Below are 11,943 nucleotides of genomic sequence, written 5' to 3'. Positions count from 1 at the left end.
CCTGAGGCCCATTGTCATGCCATTCATCCGCCGCCATCACCTCATGTTTCAGCATGATAATGCACGGCCCCATGTTGCAAGGATCTGTACACAATTCATTAACATTTTCCAGTTCTTCCATTGCCTGCATACTCACCAGACATGTCACCCATTGAGCCTGTTTGGAATGCTCTGGATCGACGTGCACGACAGCGTGTTCCAGTTCCCGCCAATATCCAGAAACTTCACATAGCCATTGAAGAAGATTGGGACAACATTCCACAGTCCACAATCAACAGCCTAATCAACTCTATGTAAAGGGTGGTCACACCAGATATCGACTGGTTTTCCGATCCAAACCCCTACCCTTTTTTAAGGTATCTGTAACCAACAGATGCATATCTGTATTCCCAGTCATGTGAAATCCATAGATTAGGGCCTAATAATTTTTTTTCTAATTGACTGATTTCCTTATATGAACTGGAGATCAGTAAGATCTTTGAAATTGTTGCATGTTGCGTTCATATTTATGTTTAGCGTAGTGTTGGGGAATAATCAGAATTGGTTGGTAACATAGGTAAGATGTTTTATATTCATCATATGTTTGTAAGTTACTTCTCATCAGAATGTTATTTTTGTATAATACTGTGGCGGGGTTGCAGTATCTGTTCTATGTCAAGACTAAGTTGCTTGGGCCGGAGAGAGGGGAGAGGTCAAGGTGTCATCATGTGTAAACATATCTTTTGCTCCACTGTGTCTGTGTGCCAGTCACTCCCTACTTTTCCCATCGGGGAGAGGAGGATGGCAGTGTCTGGAATCATTCTATGCTCCCTCTTTTGTTGCCCCTATCTTAACCTATAGCCTCACTCTCCTCTCCGTGAGCTTGTCCAGGATTGGTTGTATTTAGAATTGGTTGTATCTAAATGACAATTTGATATATATCATAGGGTGGGGGTAATGTCTTGGTACCATTTTGTACCAAGGATGAAATAAGAGCTTTGTTTAGGAGACCAAACTGAACGATAATTTATAGCCAACTCTGTCTGGCTAGGGGATACTCCTCTCTGAAGTAAAGTCTTTCTTTGTGTAAGTTCCTAAGACCTGTGGTTTGTCATGTCGTCTAGGGGGGGTGGATCTTTGCTATAAAGGATCCCATTTGCCATTATGTTGGGACTCTCAACTTTTCATTAGAGATACTGAACTGTTGAAAGTCAAAATGCTATTGCAAAAGCTTAATTATTATTAAAGGTGAACATTAAGCATAACTCTGACTGGTGTGTGGTTTGCTCTCATGATTCGGTAAATAGAGGAAATTTCCATGACAGTAGTTTCATTGCATAAGCGTTGAATGTATAATGATGTGCATTATGTTCACGTTTCATGTCTAACCAATGGGGGTGACCACAGCTGAATTAGCAGCTGACTGCATCCTGACTGGGTTCAGCTCAGTTGAGTGCTATACATTGACCCTACTGTGTAGATTAGAATAGTTAATTGCCAGAACGAAATTTGGTGCTTTGAAGCCTGTAGATGCAGATTCCCATTGGAAATTGCTACCAAAGCTCCATTAAACATTGCAGTCCATACATACATTGCAGTATGATAATTCATAAGTGACTGTGCACTGTGTACAGTGCATTAGGAAAGTATTCAGACTCCTTGACTTTTTCCACATTTTGTTAGGTTACAGCCTTATTCTAAAATGTATTAAATCGTTTTTTCCCTCATCAATCTACACACAATACCCCATAACGACAAAGCAAAAATAGGTTTTTAGAAATTTGTGCTTATGCATAAAAAAAAAAAATGAAATATCACATTTACATAAGTATTCAGATCCTTCACTCAGGACTTTGTTGAAGCACCTTTGGAAGTGATTACAGCCTTGAATCTTCTTGGGTATGACGATACAGTTTTGGCACACTTGTATTTGGGGAGTTTCTCCCATTCTTCTGTGCAGATCGTCTGGTGCACAGCTATTGTCAGGTCTCTCGAGAGATGTTCGATCGGGTTCAATGATTTTCCGAGACTTGTCCCAAAGCCACTCCTGCGTTGTCTTTGCTGTATGCTTAGGGTCGTTGTCCTGTTGGAAGGTGAACCTTCACCCCAGTCTGAGGTCCTGAGCGCTCTGGAGCAAGGTTTCATCAACGATCTCTCTGTACTTTGCTCCATTCATCTTTGCCTCAACCCTGACTAGTCCCCAAGTCACTGCCGCTGAAAAACATCCCCACAGCATGATGCTGCCACTACCATGCTTCACTGTAGGGATGGTGCCAGGTTTCCCACAGACGTGTCGCTTGGAATTCAGGCCAAAGAGTTCAATCTTGGTTTCATCATACCAGATAATCTTGTTTCTCATGGTCTGAAAGTCTTTAGGTTCCTTTTGGCAAACTCCAAACTTTTTACTGAGGCTGGCTTCCATCTGGCCACTCTACCATAAAGGCATTATTGGTAGAGTGCTGCAGAGATGGTTCTGGAGGGTTCTCCCATCTTCATAGAGGAACTCTAGAGCCCTGTCAGAGTGACCATTGGGTTCTTGTTCACCTCCATGACTAAGGCCCTTATTCCCCAATTGCTCAGTTTGGCCAGGCAGCCAGCTCTAGGAACAGTCTTGGTGGTTCCAAACTTCTCCCATTTAAGAATGATGGAGGCCACTGTGTTCTAGGGGACCTTCAATGCTGCAGAATTGTTTGGTAACCTTCCCCAGATCTGTGCCTCGACACAATCCTCGGAGCTCTACGGACAATTCCTTCGACCTCATGGCTTGGTTTTTGCTCTGACATACACATTCAACTGTGGGTCCTTATGTAGACAGGTGTGTGCCTTTCCAAATCATATCCAATCAATTGGATTTAACACAGGTAGACTCCAATTAAGTTGTAGAACCATCTCAAGGATGCTCAATGGAAACAGGATGAACCTGAGCTCATTTTCGTGTCTCATAGCAAAGGGTCTGAATACTTAGAGGTATTTCTGTTTTTTAATTTTTATACATTTGCTAAAATGTCTATAAACCTGTTTTTGCTTTGTCATTATGGGGCATTGTGTGTAGATTGCTGACATTTTTTTTTATTACTTAATCCATTTTAGAATAAGGCTGTAATGTAACACAATTTGGAAAAAGTCAAGGGGTCTGCATACTTTCCGAAGGCACTGTGTATCAGAGTGGATTACAGACGCTACTGCAAACATGCTGTAGTATAGTATAGCACACATGTTGAGATTGGAAAGTGTTCACAGCAGGCATTGATGAGATGACAAAGCCACGCATTAAGAAGACCTCCTTCCAATATTTAACATAAATCCTTTGAATCTGTATAGACATTTGCTTTACGGGTATCATTAAAAAACAAAAAGAGACTAAACACTGAAGGTCGGCCCTTACGACTTGAGTGACAATTGAAGCATTAACATTACACCTGTCAGCTCGTTATGGAGGTTTCATTTCAGTCAGGGGGCATGAGGGAAGCCTGGATCGGGAGACATGCGCAGGCATCTAGCTGCCTTATACATCCAGGGTTAATAGCTTGCCCTTCTGCATGTACTCCCTGTATTCATGTCTGCTCTGTGAAGACACAGAAGCTGTCAGGAGTTACCAGTTCCATTACCCACTGAATCCTCTAACAGGGGCACACACTTGTTGATTAACACTGACATGAATTTCAGGGGGGAGGGAGGGATAGATGAGTTGGCAAAGGCGGGGGTTATCAAAGTACTAAAGGACTTGAAAGGGGTGCTTTCAAACAGATTAAATCAGGTCAGCATCTGATTATCCAACTTTCCTCATTACTAAACTTGTTTTCTAAGAATTAAGCATTTATTTTCTAGATTTTTGAGGGCCAGTTGATAACATTGGACACCAGTAAATGCAGAGGGGAGGTAAAGTAAGTCAGATCTATGGAAATTTGGCCTTCAATAGCGAGACTAATGGAAATCAATCGATTAAATGTTGAGTTGACTAATCATCTTTGGTCTGGCAGAGATACATTCTGCATCATATTAAAAAGTAAATCCCTTTAATCACTAGTTAGATGAGCTGCTTTCTCTGTCTTCCGCTGTGTCAAAATAAAACTGATGTTTAGACTGTCTTTATTCACTTTAGCAGATTCCCTGCAAGTGTGCAATGACTCTTTGTGTCTCAATGTTTTATCATTTATTCATCTGAGAAAGAGCTGTTTAATTCACACACAGAGAATTCACACACACACACAGAGAGAGAGAGAGAGACTGAATCCTGCACTGCCAAATCTGTCAGCTATATTTAACAGGCTCAGGAACTGTGTGTTTTGATCACAATAGCACACCAGATAGCAAGGTAAGGTAAAACTGCAAGTGTCACACCCTGACCATAGTTTGCTTTGTATGTTTCTATGTTTTGGTTGGTCAGGGTGTGAGCTGAGTGGGCATTCTATGTTACATGTCTAGTTTGTCTAGTTCTATGTATGGCCTGATATGGTTCTCAATCAGAGGCAGGTGTTCGTCATCGTCTCTGATTGGGAACCATATTTAGGTAGCCTGTTTGGTGTTGGGTTTTTGTGGGTGATTGTCCTTGTTCCTGTCTCTGTGTTACTTTGCACCAGTATTAGGCTGTTTCGGTTTTCGTATTTTGATTCGTGTTTGATTAAACATGGATTGCAATAGCCACGCCGCATTTTGGTCTGACTCTCTTTCACATAAAGAAAACTGTTACAGCAAGAATGAACAGCATTGCTAGCCAGATTGCTAGCAAGAATGACTAGAAACTGCCATCTGGGTATTTGTAAGTGACTCATTTCATCTTGTTCTTGATACCATGTCTCGTTTTGAGGTGTTTTGACTGATTTCATGTCAATGCTTATTTGGCTTAAATTGGCTAGCTAGCGAACCAAAAAACTGTATCAATGTATTTGAGAGAACAAGTGCTCATTGTGCAAATGTATTTGTTTTCAATAAACATTGGAGATGAAATACATCTTACATGTTGTCAACAATCTAAGCCAACCGTGTCAATCTAAGCCAACCAATCTGTCTATTGGTCATGGGGGACTCCATTGATGTTTATGTTCACCACATTTCACTTTCATGGAGAGCGCCTTTTAAAACTTTTTTTAAATGGTAAAATAACAGAATCTCTAGTATCACTTGTAACTACACTGCGCTATGCTACCTGTTCTAGTGAAAGTGGCACTCACGAAAGAGAGTAGAGTTCCACTCAGAACTTATGTTTTGTTTTATATTCACAATAACTTTTTTTTATATTCTTGTTTACCTCTTTCTCTCTCTGAGAGGTACACAGTTACCATGTGTTCATCCTGAAGGAAAGTCTCTTGTGTTGCTCTGATTGATGATGCTGTGATATCGCAGGAAGAAAACTGACACATTTCTGCAATAATTTAGGTAAATTATAGCTTATTTTCCTGTTTATTTTTGTGTACAGGCAGGCACATGTGATTATGATGTGAAACTCAGCTACTCTGTCACAGGGCTGTGGGATCTCAAAATTAGAAGAATGCACTGGAGAAGACAGCCAGTGTCACAAATTAGCTCTGATGTCTCGGATTCAGGAGCCAAAGCCTGTTAATGTGCAACTTTCACATGCGCTTGAAAGACAGCAGCAACAAGCGAGGAGAAATCTTATGAAGATTATTGGGCGTGTGAAGTACTTGGCGTGGCAAGGTCAGGCTTTTCAAGGCGTTGGTAGGGAGAGTGGGAATTTCAGCCAGCTTCTAAAGTACAAGGCAGAGGGCGATGCAGACCTGACCACCTGGCTGAAAGGTCACTTTGATTTCACCAGTCCCTAAATGCAAAACGCAATTTGGAAGCTGGTGGGCAATACAATCGTCAAAGTAATTGTGCCGGAAACAACATCAATGCTAGTGTTCCAGTTCGCACTTATCATTGATGGCACCCAGGATATATCAGGAGTTGAGCAGGAGTCAATATGTTTGCACTTTGTAGATGCACATCTACAACCAAAGGAAGAATTCCTGGGACATCAATGACAGGGAAAAATATAGCCAAGATGGCATGTGATGCGTCTAGGCCTTCCTCTGTTCCAACTTCGAGGACAAACTTATGACCATGCCACAAACATGGCTGGACGATTGCAGGGGGTGCAAGCCATTTTAAGGAAAGAACAACTGCTGGCTATGTATTGTCACTGTGGTCCACACAGCATGAACTTAGTTACGCAGGCTGCCTGTGTAGCCTCCACTAGTAAGAGTTTCAATGGGTCTGGAGCTTGAATATGGGGGCTTCTTTAATTAGTCTGGCAAGTTCAAGGTGATTTTCCAGGAAATCGCAAATTCAAAGCATGGATTCACCTTGTTGAATCCTCTGTCCCAACAGGTGGACTGTTCGCCCCCCTGCCATCCGCTCAGGTTCTCAGCCAGTATGAGTCAGTGCTGACAGCCCTTGAAGAAATGGCATTATGCAGCTCATCTGACACTTCAACTAAGGCTAATGGAACATTTCTAAAAAGGAAAACTGTGCTCGGCCTTGTAATGGCTGAAGACCTGATGGGGGATTTGGAGTGCCTGAACACCTCCCTGAAGCTTATGAAACAGACCATTTCAGGCATGTTGGAGGCTGTGGACCATGTCAAAACAAGCATGCAGGACAAAAGAACGGAGGAGCACTTTGATGTCTTGTTCACAACAGCAACTGCTATGGCAACGATGTTGGCCCTACCACCTATTCAGATGCCTCATATCCGCAAACCTACAAAGCGTTACACCGGTCAGTCCATATCCATCCGGATGCCCTGTCTTTGTACCGAGCCAAATTCTACAACGCCTTTGACACAGTGAATACTCAATTTATAGAGAGGTTTGATCAAGCTGGATTCCACAAGCTGCAGCAGCTTGAAAATGTGCTGCTACACAGAGACATGGACAAGGTGGTAGATGATTATCCTGAATTGAATTCAAGACTACTGCAGGTGCAGCTGGCAATGTTTGGGGCTAATTACACATATCAAATGCGTTCAGATGTTGCTAGCATTAATCAGGAAATGGTGCCAGATGTGAGAGATGTCTTCAGTCAGGTGGAAGCTTTAGTAAGGCTTCTGCTGGTTGTCCCTGCCTCCTTTGTAGAGGCTGAGAGGATTTTTTGTGCCCTGAGGAGGCTTAAGACATGCCTTAGATCATTGATGAGTCAAACAAGGCTGAATAATGTGGCCATGTGTCACGTGCACCAGGAGAAACTGGACAGACTGGACCTTGAAGGAATATGCCACTCTTTTATCGGTGTCAACGAAAAGCGCAAAAAGGCTTTTGGATCTTTTGCTTGAGGAATGGCAAGTCAAAACACATGTCATTGCCTGGAGAAGAGATGAGAGGAAAGGAGATGAGATGACTGGAGAGCAGGGGAGAGAGGAGAGCAGAGCAGAGAAAACACCCCTGCTGCCCACCCAAGTTTACTTGTAAATAAAAACAACAATTTGATAAACCTTGGCCACAATATCTGGACTCATATAACAATACATATATTTCTGTATATATGATTATGGTTATGGTTGTACTTTATTAATCCCTAATCTCTGACATTACATACAATGAAACAAGAAAAGGTTAAAATAAAGAGCAATGTAAAACAATACACTATTAGACATTATTGTAAAAACTTAATTCCATGTGTTAGTGAATTTCTAAATATTTTAGAATGGCAGGAAATTAGTTTTCAAATAGAAATGTTTTTCTGGGAGGGGGGGGCCCCCCCAATGTTGACTCCATGGCTACGGCTACCTTGGGACTCAGGGCTGTAAATACTTTTTTTTTAAACAGAAAACACTGGCGTCTAGGTTTCACACAAGACAAATAAGCATTGTAAAGGTAAGATGTACAGTCGTGGCCAAAAGTTTTGAGAAGGACACAAATATTAATTTGTTTGCTGATTCAGTGTCTTTAGATATTTTTGTCAGATGTTAATATGGAATACTGAAGTATAATTACAAGCATTTCATAAGTGTCAAAGGCTTTTATTGACAATTACATGAAGTTGATGCAAAGAGTCAATATTTGCAGTGTTGACCATTCTTTTTCAAGACCTCTGCAATCCGCCCTGGCATGCTGTCAATTAACTTCCGGGCCACACCGTGACTGATGGTAGCCCATTCCTGCATGGAGTTTGTCAGAATTTGTGGGTTTTTGTTTGTCCACTCGCCTCTTGAGGATTGACCACAAGTTTTCAATGGGATTAAGGTCTGGGGAGTTTCCTGGCCATGGACCCAAAATATTGATGTTTTGTTCCCAGAGCCACTTAGTTAACACTTTTGCCTTATGGCAAGGTGCTCCATCATGCTGGAAAAGCCATTGTTCGTCACCAAACTGTTCCTGGATGGTTGGGAGAAGTTGCTCTCGGAGGATGTGTTGGTACCATTCTTTATTCATGGCTGTGTTCTTAGGCAAAATTGTGATTGAGCTCACTCCCTTGGCTGAGAAGCAACCCCACACATGAATTGTCTCAGGATGCTTTACATGACACAGGACTGATGGTAGACCTCACCTTCTCTTCTTCGGAGAAGCTTTTAACTGGATGCCCCAAACTATCAGAAAGGGGATTCATCAGAGAAAATGACTTTACCCCAGTCCTCAGCAGTCCAATCCCTGTACCGTTTGCAGAATATCAGTCTGTCCTGGAGAGAAGTGGCTTCTTTGCTCCCCTTCTTGACACCAGGCCATCCTCCAAAAGTCTTCACCTCACTGTGCATGCAGATACACTCACACCTGCCTGCTGCCATTCCTGAACAATCTCTGTACTGGTGGTGCCCTGATCCCACAGCTGAATCAACTATAGGAGACGGTCCTGGCACTTGCTGGACTTTCTTGGGTGCCCTGAAGCCTTCTTCACAACAATTGAACCGCTCTCCTTGAAGTTCTTGATGATCCGATAAATGGTTGATTTAGGTGCAATCTTACTGGCAGTAATATCCTTGCCTGTGAAGCCCTTTTTTTGCAAAGCAATGATGACGGCACGTGTTTCCTTGCGGGTAACCATGATTGACAGAGTAAGAACAATGATTCCTAGCACCACCCTCCCTTTGAAGCTTCCAGAACTCAATCAGCATGACAGTGATCTCCAGCCTTGTCCTAGTCAACACTCACATCTGTGTTAACGAGAGAATCACTGACATGATGTCAGCTGGTTCTTTTGTGGCAGGGCTGACATGAAGTGGAAATGTTTTTGGGGGATTCTGTTCATTTGCATGCAAAGAGGGACTTTGCAATTAATTGCAATTAATCTGATCACTCTTCATAACATTCTGGAGTATATGCAAATTGCCATCATACAAACTGAGGCAGCAGACTTTGTGAAAATGAATATGTATCATTCTTAAAACTATTGCCACGACTGTACAGTTGAAGTCGGAGGTTTACATACACCTTAGCCAAATACATTTAAACTTTTCCTGACTTTTAGTCCAAGTAAAAAATTCCCTGTTTTAGGTCAGCTAGGATCACCACTCGAGTGGTTTAAAAACAAATTATAATAACTCCAACCTAAGAGTTTGTAAACTTCCGACTTCAACTGTAAATGAGCTCTTTCTCCATTTAATTTTCAATACATTGACAAACATTTATACAAACATGTTTTCACTTTGTCATTATGGGCTATTGTGCAAAGATAATATAAATACAAAACAATATATATATTTTTACATTTAGGCTGTAACACAAAATGTGGAGTAAGTCATGGGGTTTGAATAATTTCTGAAGACACTGAAAATACATACAGAATAAAGGTTGCGTTGTTCAGAAAACATTTCACGGTCAGGTAAAAGGATGTTTCCATACAAACTGGAGACTAAGTACCATATAACATATCTTTATTATATGGTACCACCATATAACAGCACTACATCTTACTGAATACAGGTCCTTGAAACAAATGAAAGTGACAATTGCTATGTTTTATTTCTTCATATGAGATGTGGAAACATAAGAATAAAAGTATCATTCCGACTGGCACATTTTTGAACACAGTGAATTACGAAAGGAAAGCCTTATGCATGTGGGTTTGTGAAGGCAAGGAGGTAGTAATGTCAAACCACTGAAGTATTCAATCACTTTTTGCCTGGGAGATAGTTTCCTGGAAACCACCGACCATGAAGGACTTTGGACACATAGAGAATATATAATGCAGCATAGGCACTAATAACATACAGTCACAAAGATATTATATAGTCACACCAAAGTTTTACCATCCCCATTCGTTGTCAAGAGATACTTGTGATGTGGCTGTACAGTTTATACATAACAGATGGCAGTATTAAGATAACACACCACAGCACTAAAACTGTATCTCATACAGTACTGTACTGTATAATTCTCCGGGCACATTTTCTGCCAAGGCTGTTTTATCAAACAAGCTCTGGCAAGCTTACAGCTGGTAAGACATGAGATCTTAACCCAAATTACTGTACAAATGTTAGTCAATTGAGGGATTTGCCTGATATTAAGTACCCACTACACTCAGTAAAGTTCAATGTCATCATATTATAATATTATAGGACTACACACCCCAAGCAAATGGCCTGAGATGACACTGGCATTTGAGTGCAGCAGATAGTGATAACTGTACACCACATCAAACACACTGTGAGGAGGAGAGGCAGCAGCATGCACCTTTTTGTTTACATGAGAAGAGCATCTGAGAAGGTGAGGAAGCTCAATAAGGGCCATGCCATGTCCTACTTAGCTGGTGCTGACAACTCATTTGTTTCCTACCGATAAGATTTGATGTCCTTTGTTATTCCATTTTGTATAACAGGGACAGTTGTTATTCCTGACCACGTGACCTGATCAGGAAAAACTCTAGTCTCGTAGTTATAGCCTTTTCTTTAGGGCTAGGAGTTCTGACCATACTGTACCAGGGAAAACTATGGGCCCTAGTCATAGGGTCCATAGTTTTCCTGAACAGGATTTTTTTAAATGTGCCATGTCATAATATCTGTGGTTGTCTCGATCATTCGTAGAAACGGACCAAGGCACAGTGGATGTTGAGTTCCACATTATTTATTAGAATGTGAAACTAAGTAAAGGCAAAACAAATAAACAATAAACTAACAACGAACCGTGACTACAGAGATGCTACATGCATTAACTAAAAACATTATCCCATCAACACAGGTGGGAGAAACAGCTACTTAAATATGATCCCCAATTAGAGACAATGATTACCAGCTGCCTCTAATTGGGAATCATACACAATCACCCACATAGAAATAATAAACTAGACTGGACACCGGCCCTGGCCTGGACATCGGTTCAGAGGAAGACTCCTGCCATGGAGTGGGACTGGACGCCATGTTTGGAATGGACATCCGTGAAGGGGAAGGCTCTGGCCATGGAGCTGGACCGGACGCCGTGCCTGGACCGGGCATTGGCGCAGGGGAAAGCTCCCACCATGGAGCAGGACTGGACGCTGTGCCTGGACTGGGCACCAACGCAGGGGAAGGCTCCGGCCATGGAGCTGGAGGTTCCGGACCGTGGACCTTCACCGAAAGCTCTGGATCGGGAACCGTCGCCGGAAGCTCTGGACCGGGAACCGTCGCCGGAATTTCTGGACTGTGGATCGTCGCAGGAAGCCTGGTGCGTGGGGCCGGCACTGGTGGTACCGGACTGGTGACATACACCTCAGGGCGAGCGCGAGGAGCAGTCACAGGACGTACCGGACTGGGGAGGCGCACTGGAGGCCTGAAGCGTGGGACCGGCACAGATTGCACCGGACTGGTAACACGCTCCTCCAAACACCTGCGTTGCCGCATACTCCTCGCCAACTCCATTTTCCGGTATCCCTCCTCGCACTGTTCCATTGACTCCCAGGCGGGTTCTGGCACTCTCCCTGGGTCGACCGACCAGCTCTCTACCTCCTCCCAGGTTGTCACTGGTTCACACCTCGGCTCCGCCGACCACCCCGTGTGCCACCCCCTCAAAAAAAAATTGGGCTGTCTTTTGGGCTTTTCTTGTGGCCGTGAACCCCAGC

This window comes from Oncorhynchus kisutch, linkage group LG3 (assembly GCF_002021735.2).
Source record: "Oncorhynchus kisutch isolate 150728-3 linkage group LG3, Okis_V2, whole genome shotgun sequence".
Lineage (NCBI taxonomy): Eukaryota > Metazoa > Chordata > Actinopteri > Salmoniformes > Salmonidae > Oncorhynchus > Oncorhynchus kisutch.
The sequence above is the reverse complement of the archived record's forward strand: the minus strand, read 5'-3'. Positions refer to the sequence as shown.